Source organism: Ruditapes philippinarum, unplaced genomic scaffold (assembly GCF_026571515.1).
Source record: "Ruditapes philippinarum isolate M1 unplaced genomic scaffold, ASM2657151v2 ctg349_1_1_1_1, whole genome shotgun sequence".
NCBI lineage: Eukaryota > Metazoa > Mollusca > Bivalvia > Venerida > Veneridae > Ruditapes > Ruditapes philippinarum.
In genome coordinates, this window is record NW_026861914.1 from 202,184 (window position 1) to 213,846 (window position 11,663).

The following is an 11,663-nucleotide window of genomic DNA, read 5'->3' on the forward strand; positions in this document are numbered from 1 at the left end:
TCGTAACCATTTCCAAAGTGGCTGCTCATTATGCGGGAACATGGATGCCTCGTATAATAAAGTGTTTCACAATGGGCTTAGAATCGATGGAATGGATAAAATAGTAGTTCACAACATGAAAGTGTTCAAACTTGTGTAATGAAACATTATTATGTCTTTCAAAGGATTCAGTTTTCCTTTACATACGTACATTTTATTTAGATACCATTTATTGAAAATTATGGCATGGAACATTACTTCTTGTGTACTGTGAACATTATTTATGTCATTGATTCATTGGAAATTAAACCCTTGCATTTAATTTTATGCATATTTAAAATTGTTTAAACTTTTTAATGCCTTACATGTACAGTAGACATACTATATTGTTAAAGATTAATGTATAATCAATTCTTTAATTATAATTGTAACTTAATACAGTAAGCAAGTCTATCCATTTGTAAATATGTAAAACTTAAGTGTAGAGATTATTAATTTGACAAATGTTTGTGATAAGCAAAGCTAGTGTTGTCAGTTGTAATTGTATTAATCAGTTTGTTTCTTAATACTGTTTCTAATTCTATATGCAGTAAGCCCATTACTTTCAATTTCTTGAGCAGGCACTTGCGCAGATTTTTAATGCATTTGCAATGTACAAGGGTGTTTAGCAAACAAAATTGTTTTTATAATTTTAAACATGATTGGATGTAGCTGTTTCAACAAGATATATTTTCCAAATGTCCGAAGTGAAATATAAATTTCCGATTGTCCGGAATGATACATAAATTTCCGATTGTCCGGAATGATACATAAATTTCCGATTGTCCGGAATGATACATAAATTTCCGATTATCCGGAATATGAACAAATTTCCGATTATCCGGAATATGAAAATAAATTTCCGATTATCCGGAATATGAAAATAAATTTCCGATTATCCGGAATATGAAAATAAATTTCCGATTATCCGGAATATAAAATATAAATTTCCGATTGTCCGGAATACTTTATTACTATGTAACGCTCTCCAGTCTGAACAAAATAACTTCTGATTTTCCAGAGTTTGTACATTCAATCATGTATATATATATTCTTTATATGTAAATTTCCGAACATCCGGAATTATGGTGGTCTGCCATATTGCCCCTTGGGATCAGCGCAGCACCAAAAAATTCTCTTGTGCATTGCAAATGTATTTTACAGCCATGGCCAAAAACTGCCAAACTTATTTTATATGCATTGATTGACATTCTTAAGAATATAATATTGTTAAATTGTTTTTGTATTAATGTTATAATCCTACAGAGATTATTGTAAGACATTGATATTTACAATTACATGTATTATTGTTTTATAAAGAAAATAATAATTCAAATAGATTATAAAACAGTTAGCTTTACTCTGTTTTTATTATATTGTATATTTAATTGAAACCCTTTCCCTGATAACTAGAATTTTGGTTTCAGCTCTATACACTGTTAGACATAGCAAAATAGAAAAAAGTGTATGTACGTTCCAATTTTCTAGACCATCCAGTAATGACGTAAAATTTGTATAAATAAAGACGTTGATGACGTAATATGTGTTTAAATAAAGACGTTCATGACGTAATATGTGTTTAAATAAAGACGTTCATGACGTTATATAGAGGATATTTGTTTGTTTTGCATGTAAGATTGAAATATAATTTCACTGAGTGAACACCAGATGCAATATTTTCACGAGTGGCGTAGCCACGAGTGAAAATATAATAGCTGGTGTTCACGAATGAAATATATTTCAATCTTATATGTAAAATAAATAAATTTTCTTTTTATTTCATGCTTTTTAAGTGATTTTAAGTATTTTTTACTGATTTTGCCGCACAACGTCGCGCATTCTCCTTTGTGACGTCATCACATCGTGACGTCACATCATCAATTTTGAAATATAGTTCTGTTAGATTTCTCTAATTTTGTTACATTTTAAACATGATGTATGGTGACATCGACTTTCTTTTCCTAAAGAAGCAAAATTTACGTATGACGGCATTTATTTCTGCCTGTTATTCCATTTAGTTATGATTTTCTTTTCATCCGCATTCAGATATAGTCCGGCTACAGTGAAAATTATATTTTATAAATTTCACTAGTGGTTTATCAGAATATAATCATCTGATATATTACAATAAAACACTGGAAAGCATGAAATAAATGTGTATAAATAAGAGCATTTTTGTTTTGCTGATATCGCCTTATTTTAACTTAAAAGCTAATAATACAATGTAATGTTATAAAGAAATTTGTTTTAGTAAATACAATAAATGTATGACAATATGGAATACATGTAACTCTAACTTTGAAGGGAAGAGATTTGTTTCATATTTTTAATTGTGTATGTACTTATAAAGTTTCACTTCGTACTGGGATATATTCCAAATAACACTACTTAATACATACAAGTACACTTTATTTGTCTGCTACGTCACGTTATACATGTCCTTAACGTTTCACAACTGATGAACTAATTTAATGTAAAAACATGATTGAAAGAAAAAAAGAAAATTAAAAAAAAGAAACAGAAAACAATTAAATATGTTATAATGTTTACGAACTTACCTTATTTTGTATAAATGAAAAACGAAATCGATATGCGTCCAATATATCACAACATTTACAAAATGTTACATAAAAGGCAACAATCCAAATATATATCCTCACATAGTATAATATCTCCTACACATGTATACCTACATTTTTTGTTGATACATGTGTATGCTTATATTCATCTAACAGCATTGAGCGTTTTGTCATTCAATAAATTCAGTTCATTATGGCTGTTTCCAATAACTACGGTCAACAATTATTCAGGAAAACAACAACAACAGCAACATATATATTGTAATTTTCCAGCATTAATGTCTCGACTAACAGATATTTATTGTCAATGAATATGGATTACTAAAATTCCGATATAATAATGCTCATACATGTATAATGTTCATACATTAACAACAGTACATATAGTGGAAACGCCCTAGCAGTTACTATGGAAAATTGGAAAAGTGGAAAAAAAAGTTCGTCGTAGTTATATTCCAGCTGACAAAGGAAATTCCTCGCGATATGTAGGCCTACTCCTTTGGCGCTCTTTGTGCTCTGCCTAGCATCGCGTAACAACACTATAAGATACCATTTCACTTTGAATAATTGCTTTGGCAAGTATCGAAGGGCATGTTATATTGGTGAAATGAAGTGAGTCTATTTTAACCTATATCTATCTTTCCTTTATTCCAAGATGCACTGTTTGTTTATGTCTATACCATAAGCACTAGCAATTATACACTCCATACTAATATCAAAGACGTACAAAACAAAATCGAATTAAAATTCGATGTGTATAATATATTGTTATCATTTTTTTTATCACATTTTCTTTAATTTATTTACTACTATTATTATTAATTTTTTTGTCATTTTATACTTTGATATGCCGACTTCTTTTCATGCAATGATCTGCAGCAAGTAAGTCATACAAGCACTTATGCCTAAAATTCGGTGTTATGGACATATTTTGATAAAAAAATAAAATATATGAAATGATTGCACAAAATCATTATTTAAACGCTGGAGCGTGGCATAATTGATGGCGTCATTTACTTGAAATGATGCAAGCAAATTATTCAACTACCTAATTAACATTCGGAATCTTATAGAATATAGATAAAATGAAGTATGAAAAGTAGGGTTAAATGTCAATAGGAAGGAATCATAGGTGGCTATATGTTAAAGGGAGATAATCTAGAGATAAAATATGGTGACTGATTTGTGCCATGCCGTATCTTCGCTTTGCAGTAGGCCAGACGAAAGCACGAAAATACGGAAACACGATTAATACGACAAAGCGGTGACTTTGTTGGGTTTTCTTTCCCGTATCTTCTTCACCTGACACACTGTCGCATCGATGACGTCGCTTTTTAATAGATCGCTTTTGTGACGTTTGTATAAACTTTATACACTGTTGCTGTAGCGGCTCGAGCTTTACAATCGATCTTATAGTGCCATATAACCTATCAGGCATCTTTATAACTAATAATATAATACAGGGCTGTAGTTAAAGACTTCACACATTTGTCGTACCGTTTTCACACCTAAATGACATCGCCTTTTGCACTAATAAAAAGAACGCATACACGATTATAGTTACAAAGTCCCTATAATTTCAGAGTTGCCCTTCGTACAGCAACTTGGTAACCATTTTTACCATGTAATTTTGCTGATGCACAGACAATGACTCAAGAAGTATATCGGAAACTTGACAACCTATTTTTAAAACGTAGCTTCTCACGAAAAAAAACAGATAACGTTAGATAATTAAAATACTTGATATTATGTCTAACGACAGTTATGTATTATTTAGGTCCGGTTCACAATACAAATGTTAGCAACAATGCGAAATCTTGAACATTGTCCCTATTTTTTGCATACAGACGTCTGATGTTAGTCACGTAGTTAATGGACCACTCGCAATATTGTAATTGATTTTCAAAGCTAAATGTATCTCGATGATCAATATAAAAACACATCACAGGGATAAAGTGTATCTGGCAAATCAAGTGATAGAGATACAACAGGGATTGGAGATGGGGGGAGTGGAGTAGGAAGTGGGGGATGTCAATGGTAAACATTATGTATACTATTCCTTTTATGTAAGATAACTGCTTTGAAAGGCGGATGTTTCCCCTTTCTCTTTCCTTCATTTTTTTTTTTTGGGGGGGGGGGGGAGGGTGATTAATTTATTATCACATGTATCACAGGTATCGCTGCAATATATGAATGTTATTAACTGATTAATTAATCAATCTAAGAAAAATATATATTTACAGTTTAAGAAATATAAAAATGTTGGTAATCCGAGTTAAACTTGGAATGCATCATGTAAAATATTACAGAGTTAACTTATTTTATCTGGCAATCTCGTTAGACATTTTTTTGTCAAAAAATAGGTAATCCTTTGTATAGCAAGTGTCTTACACTGTGTTAAATTACTTAATTCGTACACTTGATAGCATCTTTTACTCATTAGAACAAATTTAAACTTTTCATGAAAATTGACACGAACATGGCGTGTTGCTTCAACAAAGGAAGTAAATATTCGCCTTTTTTCGATTATAAATATACAGGTATTTATTTTAAAAGATGTACAATGACACAACTTTAATCTTATAAAAAATCCCCTTGGAAATTTAAATCAACTGATGAAATATCATACTGAATATCCTGTATCTGCGCAGTAAACATTTATAATATAATATACACTTTACACTTTAAATTTAGCAATGTAGCCCTTCTCATATCACAGCAATTTATTAGGTACCTAATTGGCCCGCTGGGGGTGGATGGGGCGATTGGTGAAGGGAATGGTGGAATAGATCTTCAATCATCATTTCAGAGTCATTCATCCACACATTGGGGCAAGTAAATCGCCACAGGAAATCCACAGGTATCCATGTACCAGTAACATGTCATTTTTGTGTTTTTTCCCAGGGCTATTCCCAAGATACAGTAGTACTTCCTTTTTAGGGAACACAAAGTATATTATAGTGCCATAACACGCAATCCCGTTTTCCCCCAAAAGGCGACTTCGTAATACTTACTGTAATTTGGGTTGAAGCAGCGGGAACATATGGCAGAGTTATAGACGAATTCCACTTTATATTTAAATGTCCATGTTTTAATGATATCCGACGGTTATATATTGATCGATACTATTATAACAGACCAACCATGCATAAACTTATCAAATTGTTAAATTGCAGAGAAAAAGATACTCTTGTTAAACTTTGTAAATTTAGTAAGATTGCTTTTAATAGTAGAAATAAACAAATGAGTCAAGATATATAATCATAATCATCCTCTAAACAGTTGATATAACATTTGTTTTGTTTTATATAGATTGTATGAATATTATTGTGTTGTGTAAATATGTTATTTATGTGCACGATGTACATGTTGTACAAGTGAAATAAATGTTCTGTTCTGTTCTGTTAATATAACTGAATCACTATTAATTTCTCCCGTGTAATAACTAGATTATACGTGCGTCACTTTTGGTCCATATAAATTTACATACATGTATATGTAACTTTTCAATAATAAGTATAAGTGCATGTACATAAATAAACATTTCGGAGATTTTTAAAATAAACAGAAAATCAGCATTTACCGTTAATCTGCACAATTTCTATTAAATGAACTCGTCCACCTTCTAATGTTGGACACATTTGGAGATAGCAAGTCAATGGTCGGCAAACATTACAGTGACTGGTAAAACTGCCCGGATCGATGTGAGCTGGTCCAATCAATACTTGTGATAAAAACCCGTAATTCCACCTTTCAAGTTTTCAATCAAATGTATTGCTAACCAGTAATGTTTTCCAAAATGGCTTGGAATACAGTATACTGCAAAACATTGCACACTATATACAAAGGTGAAAAGGGAATTGTAAAATAGGGAAGGAAACAAAGATGAAACGGGAATTGAAAAATAGGGAAGGAACAAACATTTTGAAGATATGTGGAACACTCTAAATTGCACGAGAGTAAATATAATCAAAGGTATATACATGTTGTAGAACGATAAACACTTTTAAATTACAAATATTTCACTTCCCTCAAATTTATTTTTATCAATGACAATAAAGAAATGATTCATTGGTGACAATATGCATATTTCGATGACATATAAACATATTAAGTTCGCTCAGCTGTATTTTTGAAAGCAATTGTATTCTTGTCTATGTTCATATACATGAAACTAGTTTATCTACGGTCCTCATAAAAATAAAAGGGCGGGAAAATTCAGTTATCAGACGCTTGTCAGAAGTCATGATCACTTTCATTCACCAGACGCTTAATTTCTAACATGGGGATGTTCTGATTAATTACTGAAATATTTCGTTTGATTCTCGGCTGATCTTATATGTTTCGTATGGTTCTCTATCGCACTATCATCCAAATTTGTAACAAAAGTATATAAATTACATTACTTTATTTCATTGTTATGACTACAAATGATTGTCGACATGAATTCGAATGTCGTCTGCTGTTTTTAAGACACAGGAGTTTGCTTTGATGGACAGAGATGGCAGGATATTTTTGAGGTAATGCGATTGGTAATTTTCTAAACTACTGCTCTAAATAATTCGTTAATCTATCAAATTGTGGACAGGGTAATTCCGGTAATTGAAACAGACAATACCCTGACGGTTCCCTGGGGATAAATGTTCATGCAAATCATTTTTAGATTTCAATTTTTTTTTATTCTGAGCCTGCAGAGACTTTGTGGCAGACCTCATACATACTTTATATTCGATTACGTGCTTTTATTGATTATTCAAGATTTTGTTTTTGTTTTCAATAAACAAGACTAGAAAACGCGTCGGACTAGTAATCTAATGATCGCTAGCCGCATGGGTTCAAACCCAGTCAGGGGCAAGTCGTTGTTTCCTTGAGCAAGAAACTTTATACTAATTGCTCAGTACTGGTTGGTTCCAGGAACGGATTCGAAAGTGTGTCTATGAGCTTATCATTTTTTGCTTCTTTTTTTTTGAAATCGCGATATGTATAAGGTTTACATTTATAAACTATGTTATGATGTTTTTCGGTTAAGGTGTTTTCCTTCCTCTCAAACGACATATACATGTGTGATTTGGGCAATGGGCACGCCATTATAAAAAAGAAAACGTATATATTTATTCATATTAGGTTAAATAACTTAAATTTGTAGAAGGATTAAAAATGACAACCTCAAAAAATGACAAGGTGAATTTTTTAACAGAATAGAAAAAATAGTCACGAGTCTTGTTGTATTTGATGAATGTTTAAAGTCTGAAGTAAAGTCCTAAGTCATAAAGAAGGTATTGTAAGAAATAGACACTTGCTCTTGAAATCTAGTTAAAGAGTTGCGACCTCTTACAAAATGAAATATTGTATGTATGAGGTATGATCAAAAAGTTCTCGGGCCGATATACTTCTAGCCACTACACTGACATTTACACACGATACTTCGATATCGATATCTTATTGAAGATAACTGACCGAGTTACACGCTGTTTTGCACAGTTTAAGTATCATAAAACACAACTTCTTCAGTAGTGGGTAGTGTCATTTAGACCAAATGGAGAAAGTTGAAATCAGAGCCGTCATTAAGTACTTCGCCCCCAAGGAAATCCATGAAGACTTCATGGATACACTTGGGAAGGAGTCCCCTTCCTAAAGCACTGTGAAAAAATGGGCTGCTGAATTTAGAGGGGCAGGAGGACATTGGAGATGGTGAGCGGCCTGGGCTGCCAAAAGCGGCCACCAACGATGAAACTGCCGAACCTGTGCACGACATGGTCATGTGCAAAAAAAAGGCGAGACCTGCGAAGCATTGCTAGGGAAGTGGGTATAAGATTTGATTCATTTCATTCTGACTGATGTCTATGGCATGTCAAAGGTTTCCGCTAGATGGGTCCCCAGACAGTTGAATGACGACCAGGAACGGACCAGACTTGACATTTTAAGATATCTTTTGTCTCGCTACGAGGATGAACCTTATTTTATCTACCGGATCGTAACTCAGGATGAAACATGGGTCCAACACTTCGTCATTGAGTTCTTTGAGGACCAAAATAGAGTCTTATTTTGAAGGGTTAAACAAGTTGGAGCACAAGTGGGCAAAGTGCATTGAAGCAGCGGGCGATTATATTGAAAAGTAAGACCATTAGTTAAGGTTTGTTCTAGAGGTAGGTTATCTACTTGCTCATCAAGGAGCAAAACAAACAACACCTTAACTGTACCAAAAGAACTTCTGAAAAGATACAAAGACTGTAATAGCCGGGTTATTTTCAGGTGAAGCCTCAAAAAAGACCAATAACATACAGTGGTTGCTAAAAGACAACAAAACAGCCCTGTATTGCAAAAAGGTTCGTCAGTACAAAGCAGGTGGTGTATGTAATTTTCTTTAATTCCGGTGGACCAGTCGTTCAAATGCCTTGTCAATCTGGTCACACTATATAACTCTATACTGAAAAAGTGGAGGCTTTTACAATAAGAAATGTACAAGCAAATGATGGTCAGGAGTCCATCTTAAGTAGTTGTTATTGTTTTATGATATTTTGTGTTTATGTTTCTATATATTTAGATAATCAAATTTAAAATTAAGATATGTTATTTGTTTTATACGATAGTAAATTGTAATGTGTTATCTTCTTTAAATACTATTACTGCTCTCAGAAAAGCAAGATTGTTACTCCTTCTTGACGTCCAACTTATTCTCCTAAATCTAATCCCCGCGACTACTTTCTGTTTCAGAGAATGCTTACGTCTAGGAGCTCTCTTTGCAGCGCAATTTATCAGTGTCTGCGACATATTCCAATTTGTTTTTTCGAAACTGAACAGAATGATTACAAAAAATTCATTTCGGTATAGGGGAAATACTATAAGGGTTTGAAATACAAACATTTTTTATAAAAACGCAGCGTTATCAGTGATAAAACTTATAGTATGACTGTTGTATGTTCACTTACACTTCGGTATTGAATGCCCCACTACAAACTAGAAATTAGTTAGTATTTTGTTACTTTAATTGAAAGTTTTAAAGGAAGACATGGTTTAAAATAAGAAACATGTACATTATTTATCAAATTGAAGGAAATCATTTTGACAGAATCAACATCACGTGATCAAATATAGTTTTTTTTTTAAACTGACCACGCCCTGTGCATTGTATTTTTGTACTATAACAATGACATAAAAATACATGTCTATTCAAACACGACGATCTATTTGAGATACCCCAATTGTAGGGCTACCGTATCTTGTTTCTTTTTTTATCTATAACCCCATCGTTGCGTTTCGTTTTGTGAGATGGTTTGATTTATGTTTGAACTAGGTCAGAAGTTTCAATGTACGGTTAAAGTAAGTTGAACTTCCTGCTTCATAAAATGAAATTATAAAATAAACAGACAAAAAGATGCCTGATCTTACTTTAAACTCCATGATTTATTATACATGCTATATAGGTATGTTATTGTTTACTTAATTCTGAAACAATAAAGATATTTATCAGTCTTTTGTGCGGGTTTAAAGCATCAAGCCTGAAGATTTACATTATTTTTATGATACAAAAAGACCCCTTCTTATGAGACCAAAAAAAATTAAATAAATAAAAAAATAAAAAGAATTTTCTAATTATAAATCTATACAAATTCAGCGATTTAATCAAGCTAAAGTACAATACTGTCTAAAAGTCGACTGGTCTATTATAGGCACATTTTCCATAAGTATTTACTATATTGATAAAACAATAACAGTGTATAATTTGGATATTTTAAGAAACATTTTTTAATTAAAATGTTCTAATTGATTTAGTATGGTCATTTATTAATCAAATTAATGGTATGAACCACTTCGCAATAAAAAATCACTTTAAAAAAAAAAAAATTTTGAAATGTCTGTTATTTAGTGAAGTTGGTAGTAACACATTCAAAGTTTCAACTACATAGTTAAAATTTATACAATGCTTTAACTATAATAATGTTTTTTTCTTAAGTTTGATTTTAAACGAGATATTTTACTGAATCAGAGGTGCACCGCTTTAAATAAATATATAAATTTATACAACTAATTTACTCGGCTCAAAGTACAATTTAACCGCTTATTTGGACACATAATTTATAGTAGCATGCCTCCAGATTCATCCTAATTTTTCATTTAAAGTAAATTATTGTGTAGTAAAGAAAGAAAATAACTTACAATCCTGTAAATTAACAAAAAGCGATCAAAATATGAAAAATAACTGCTTTAGTAACACAATATAAATATGAGCCGTGCCATGAATGGGTTTGCGACCAGCATGGATCCAGACCAGCCTGCGCATCCGCGCAGTCTGATCAGGATCCATGCTGTTCGCTTACCAACCCTATTACAAGTAGAGAAACTGATAGCGAACAGCATGGATTTGTGAAATAAGTTCTTCCATTTTATATCAATTGCTTTCGAATCCACTCTCTATCAAGCACGTCCGGTGTCATATGAGTAACGTGACCGTGACCCGAACAGGCATCCAACCCATGATCCCTTACTTGAGAGGCAGACGCATTTAACTACTAACCGCTTAGCACCCTTTCCCTTTAGACTTAAATATCTGGACAAACGTTTATAAATATACCGTAAAAATCATAGATTACAGCTGCGGTTAACAAAATATGCAATAGCGCATAAACATAAACCAAATGTGAAAACAACAACAACAACAACAAAAGAAAACAAAAATACCTTAACAGTTTGACACAATTTTAAACACAAAATGCACCTACCCGTTTTACGAGAGAGAAAAATATCCATATCTACAGAAGTCATTTAAAGTAGTAAACAGTCCAGTGTATTGTCAAGTGTCCCAGTAAAGAAATGTTTTAATTCTTCCTATTCACCGATAAGTAGTTTTGTGTCCAATCAGAGATTCATTGACTGTATTTAACAGATTCCGATTAAGTTTATTGCGTTCGGAAATTTCTTTTTTTTTATAATAGAACCCTAGAATTTGTAAAATGGGTAATTCCTGCTTTTGATTGGAAAATGTGTCTTCATCGACTGTTTAATATAGGGATGCTTATTTTCAATTAATTACTTTGAACAGCCAATAGCATAGAGAATGGAGATTTA

General features: G+C 32.2%; 1 protein-coding gene across 3 annotated transcripts in view; it reads right to left on the reverse strand.

The window, feature by feature from the left end:
- The window catches only part of LOC132717352 (uncharacterized), a 42,199-nt gene extending 30,773 nt beyond the window's left edge, over window positions 1-11,426 (reverse strand). For 2 of the 3 annotated variants that reach the window (XM_060700799.1, XM_060700795.1), the window contains exon 1: window positions 11,318-11,426. The gene's annotated coding sequence lies outside the window, so the exon portion shown is untranslated. Of the gene's footprint in view, window positions 1-2,576; window positions 2,686-11,317 lie in introns of those variants that run through there. The other variant, XM_060700797.1, reaches the window with a different exon arrangement.
- Window positions 11,427-11,663: the final 237 nt, after the last annotated feature.